This window comes from Eulemur rufifrons, chromosome 8 (assembly GCF_041146395.1).
Source record: "Eulemur rufifrons isolate Redbay chromosome 8, OSU_ERuf_1, whole genome shotgun sequence".
Classification (NCBI taxonomy): domain Eukaryota; kingdom Metazoa; phylum Chordata; class Mammalia; order Primates; family Lemuridae; genus Eulemur; species Eulemur rufifrons.
Window position 1 is genome coordinate 13,746,656 of NC_090990.1, and position 6,000 is coordinate 13,752,655.

Sequence of the window (6,000 nt, forward strand, 5' to 3'; positions counted from 1 at the left end):
TTTGTGGAAGGGCTTAATTTTCACAGGCTTTCAATATATGGCAACCACTATTATTGGTATTATCCTTCCTCTGCTTTGCCTCTGTCATCATCTTGCACAGAGTGGATATTTGGTTATGTCCAGTGCACAGAAGGTGCCCAAAGAATCATTTTTGGTTCGCTGATTTCTTTTTTTGTTTTGAACTAATGCCACGTGCCAAGTCAGATGGAGGTTGGACAAACTGGGCAGCCCACAGGCATGCAGAAAGAATGAGATGCATTATAAGAGCTTTTTAATTTTTAATTTTGTTTTGTCTTGATAACTGGACTGAAATTACAACCTAGGACTCCTGGGGAAATCACCAGACTCTCCAGGAACAGACACCAGCCTGTCCAAGAGGATATAGTCAAAAGGACACCAGAGAGAGCCCAGGAAGAAGCTGGCAGGGGAGAGGGTACCACATTCAAACCCTGCAGGGAGAGCCAGGTTGCAGGCAGGCAGAGCTTGTCAAAACCAGTGAGGCCATTCCTGACTCATCCTACCCTACAGAGAAGTAGCCAGGATCCACCACGCCCCCCAACTCTGGGCCTGATGTGAAACAGGGGGCCAGGATGTTGTGCCTGACCCCCCTCTAGCTACTCCTTGAGCCACCAAACACTCTGACTGAATTGGGCAGTTGAGTTTCAGTGAAGGACTGAAACCCATTAAGTGCAACCATAGCTGCCATTTATCAAGTCTGTGCTGGGCTCCACACCGAGAACTTTACATGACTTAAATATGAGACCAGTGGAATATATTTAGGATATTCATTTTATTATTGCTTTTGCCTTTTTATGCTATTAATATTTCCCCTCTCTGCCCTGATTTCCTAATTTAATTTTGAAACAACTAAGAGAAATCTCTATTTTTTCCAATTTCAAATGTCATACATGCTCGCCGTAAAATAAACAATACAGCAATGAGTACAATGGGAAAGAACAGTCCTATAATTTCACTCCTCAGATATTAACCATTGCAAGCTCTTTGTGATTCTGCGTTAAGCTGGACTGACACATGCACGTCTGTGAGAGAAAAACATTATTGACCCCTTTGTACCCTCCCTGCCTCACTGCCTTCTTTGAGGAAGGAAACTTGGCAGTTCAGGTGGCTGCAGCCTGGGCTTTAGCCTGTGGATCTGAGCAATGGGTAGATGGAACCAGACTACTATAACTCAGTATGTTTCCCCTTTTTCTTTGGCTGCTAGGAAGCGCTTAGGTAAGTTATATATTCAACCTCAGTAACAAACTGAGTCCAGGCACCTGATGGATTTCAACCTATCTCTTTCAAATAGCTTTCAATCTCTCTTTTTAGACCAATGTTTTATAATGTTTGCTTAACACTAAGCAGCTACCTCATTGCATTTTTGTAAATTTTTATTATGAAAAAGAAAACATTTCATAATGTGGATTTGTAGGTTGCTAGCTTGGACCAAGGTCAGGGAAGGTGGGGCAGATATAAGGGAGAAGATGTTAAGACCAGCTTGGCAACCATGATTGGTCACATGAGGGAGAGGTGCTTGAAGCGAGAGATATTCAACATGGAAGAGAGGTCAGGGGAGCTAAAGAGCATGAAGAATAAAGTTGTCCAGGCTAAGAGAGAAGAGAAGAGTGCTCCATGCAGTGCAAAGACCCAGACATGGAAGGGAACAAGGAGAGATGGGAAGACACTTCCAAAGGCTGCAGTGCCTAGAGTGTGAGGACTGTGGGTAAGCTGAGGCTGGAGGGTTGGTAGAGCCTTGCCAGGCTTTGCCACTCAGGGAAGAGCCTGACTTTTCTCCTAAGCCTGAATATTCGTGTTCTTAGGAGTTTTCCAGGGATCTGGCCTCGAGGGCAAAGCTAAGCCTGGCAATCCCAGGACAGATGCTGTGTGCCCCTCCTGGGAGTCATTAACTGATGTATCTACAACCTTCGGGATGGGGGCGGTGCAGGTGAGGGCAGGAGAAAGGCATCGAGTCAGGTGCCCTTGAAGCAGAACCAGGCTGTCCGGCTCCACTGACTCTAGGATATGGGAACTCCACAGGGGCTGCCCAGCCAGCCAGAGCCAAGGGTGAAAACTCAGGGCTTCCACCAGGCTGGTGGCTGGGCCAGACCCACAAAAACACCCATGTGACTAGGGCTGGGGACCAGGGCATGAAATAGCAAGACCAGACGATGAGCTTCCACACTGAAGTCCTTGATTTGATTCTGACCTCAGCCGAGTGAACCTGGGCAAGTCTCTTTACTTCTCTGAACTCCGTCTCTAAAATGGGAGTGATGTCGCCCACCCTGAAGGGTAGTTTTGAAGATTAGGTGTGTTTGCAAATGCAAAAGATTTAGCATAAAGTAGTTACTCCATAAATGCTCATTCCCCAAATCTAGGGTAGTAGGAACGAGGCCCTCGTTACAGCCACTCCTGCCCCTGCGCTCCCAGCCACATCTCAAGCCTGCAGGTCAAGCTGCAGAAGGTGAGAGGGGCCAAGCATCTGTCTCTTGCCTCAGAGCCTTTGCTCAAGCTGTTCCCTCCCCCCACCCCGAATGCCCTTCCCCAGCCTCTTCACCTACCTAATGCCTAACTCACTTGTTAGTACTCAGTCCAGAATATCACCTCCTCCAGGGAGCCCTCCTCATCTCCCAGGTCTGACTTGGGCTTCCCCACCTGTGCTCCCACAGCCCCCTGCCTTACTGCTGACGCAGCACCTGCCACTCTGCCTTGCCCAGTCTGCTTGCTCGGCTCACTCTGTTGTCTCCCCTGCCTGAGCCCAATTTTTCAGCCCCACCCCCAGAAACAGGGACCAGCACATGGTTGGTGCTTTGTAAATGTCTATCAAACTCTCCAGAAGGTCTTTTCTAGGGAATGGAGCCTGTTTAATGAGCACCTCTGCTCTGCATACACTACCCCATTGAGCCCTCCTATGACCCCTATTTAATAGACGAAGATTCTGAGGGTCAGAGGGGTGAAGTGATTTACCCCAGGTCACACAGACTCTAAATGGCAAGGCAGGATTTGAACCCACCTCTGTCTGATTTTAAAGCTCCTACTCTTCCCTGTGGCTTTATACATCATCACAGGTTCTTTCATGTGGAGGGGAGAGTTCAAAGACTCCAGCTGCAGCTGCATATGAGTGGGGGCCTTGGGTATGGAGAAAGTCACGCAGAATCTCTGGGCCTCAGTCTCATTTGTAAAATGAAGGGGTTGGATCAGCAATTCTCAACCCTAGCTGTTCATTTGTGTCATCTGGGGAGCTTTTAAAAGGTACTAAGCCCTGACTGAGTGCAGTGGCCCATGCCTGCAGTCCCAGCAAGTCAGGAGGCTGAGACAGGAGGATCTTTTGAGCTCAGGAGTTTGAGGCCAACCTGGGCAACATAGTGAGACCCCATCTCTAATAAATAAACAAACAATTTTAAATGGCACTGTTGCCTGGATCCCATCTTAGGTCAATTAAACCCAAATCTCTGGAGGGTGGGCCCCAGAGTTCATAAAACTCCCAGGTGACTTGGATGCATGGATAGAGCTGAGAAACGGAACTAGCCCCTTGGTGAGGCCTGTTGCAAGGAGCCCGTTGAAGGCATGATGGAAAGGGCAGGGCAGTGGAGCCAAGCAGACTCAGATTCTGATCCTAGATCTGCTCTTCCCCATACATCAACATCCATGTTCAGCAGACGAGGAGAGCGGGGCTGGGTGAAGTCTGAGGTCATGCATCGAGGAAGCAGCATGGCGGGGGGTTGAATTTAGGCCCTCCAGAACTGCAGGCCATGAGGAGGAGGGGGGGGTCTTCGACAGGGAGAGGAGGTGTGGGTGGGCAGGTCCTCTTGGAGCCTGTGGCTCTCCTGACAACCTGGGCGAGGCCCGTCTTGGAGGTCCTGCAGCCGTCCCTGCCCCGTGACTCACACGATTTGTGCAGCAGGTGTTGGGACAGCGTGAAGTCACCCACACCTCCCACACCTTGCCTGTCTCCCTGCCTAACACATGCCCAGACACCTCCTCTGTCCACTGTGCTCCAAGTCCTGTGCAGGGACAGGCCAGTGTGGGCATGCCGGCCAGCTGGTGTGTGATTGGGATGTTGTCGTTGGCTGCAAGAGCACACTGGCAGGGGGACTGATGGCAACTCCAAGTCACAAGCAGACGTTTTTACAAACGCCTGTCCCAAATGTCACTCTCCAGGAAGGCCTTCCTTGGCACCTTCTTTGGGAGGTCCCCTTCTCTGTTGCTGCACCCACCCTACTTCCTTCATTGTGCTTATGAGAATTTCCAATTCTATACTTGGCTGCTTGACTACTTGTCTATTGCCCATCTCCTCAGTTAGATTACAAAGCCTACAAATGCAGAAATCATATCTTTTTGTTTTCTCATGTCTCTTTATTGAAGTATAACTCACAGGCCATTATGTGCACCTCTCTTAAGTGTATAATTCAAGGATTTTTAGTAAATGCAGAGTTGTGCAACCGTCACTACAATCCAGTTTTAGAACAATTTCGTCAGCCCCAAAAGATCCCCTGTACCCATTTGCAGTTAATCCCTGCTTTCACTTTCATCCCCAGGCAATCACCCATCTGCTTCCTGTCTCTCTAGTTTTGCCTTTTCTAGAAATTTTGCATAAACAGAATCATACATTATGTGGTCTCCTGCATCTGGCTTCTTTCACTGAGCAGAAAGTCTTTGAGCTTCATCCATGTACCAGGAATTGGTTTCTCTATATTGCTGAGGAGTATTTCACTGCATGGATGGACCACATTTGGTCTATCCAGTTACCTTTTGCATTTTCTAAAGAGATGGGATCTCACTCTCACCCTTGCTGGAGTGCAGTGGCACAATCAAAGCTCACTGCAGCCTCTGACTCCTGGGCCCAGCGGATCCTCCTGCCTCAGTCTCCCAAGTAGCTGGGACTACAGGCACGTGCTACCACATCTGGCTAATTTTTTAATTTATTTTTATTTTTTATTTGCTTCCAGTTTTTGCCTACAGGAGTATGCCGCTGTCAATATTTGCATACAAGTCTCTCTGTGGACATACGTTTTCATTCCATTAGGGTAGATACTGGTCTATTCATTACACAGAATTGTGAAGGGCAATATAAATGAACAAACCAGGGTGACATGGATCAGTGAGAACACCTCTCCAGAACATAATGTCAAACCCAAAAGTCAAGTTGCAGGAGGATCTGTGCAAGACCATACCATTCAATCTCCGATGCGTGGATGGGAATAGTAACCCCCCCAAACGTGTGAGAGAGATTAACTCTGTGGAGGGGGACAGGGGAGACACAGCAAAGGGACATCTGGGGGGCTTCAGCCATATCTGATAGTTTTTATTGTTTTAAAAAAGGAGCTGAAGCGAATATGGTCAAAATGTTAGGATTTGTCAAAACTTGGTTGTGAGCCTGAGCATATGTTACAGCCTTCTCTACATTTGTGTTTGCTTACAGTGCTTCAGTTGGAAAACAGCATTTATTACATCTTGTTAAGATAAGCATATGCACGGGGAAAACTGTAATTTAAAGAGAATATGGCACGTCATCAGTTAATCATGATATTTCTGCGTGACGAGATTACTGACTAATTTTGTTTTCCTATAGTGAAGATGTATGACCTGTGCAGTGTTTTAACACTTAAAAAAAAAAATCTAAAAGACCGAAGGGAGGACATTCCAGGTGGAGATGACAGCAGGGGCCAGAGCCTCGCCGAGGAGCAGCTGCCAGCACATTGGGTACCAGACAGGGCAGCGATGGGCAGAGAAACCGCTGGCAAGGGACGCCATCCCCACAATGTGCTGACTCAAGAATCAGGCCAAGGAGCTGCAACTTGACCTTGAAGGCCGCTGGGCCTCAAACTGAGGTCCATGGTCTCTGGGGAGCCTCAGGCATGTGCCCAAGAATCTGGCTCCACCAGGATTTTTATAATTTGGGGCATTTATTTTAGTGATCCTCTAAAAATGGATGTGAGCATAATCTGACTTCTCTGAGTGACCCAGAGCTGCCAGCCGTATTTCAGCGCCCAAGCTGGTTTG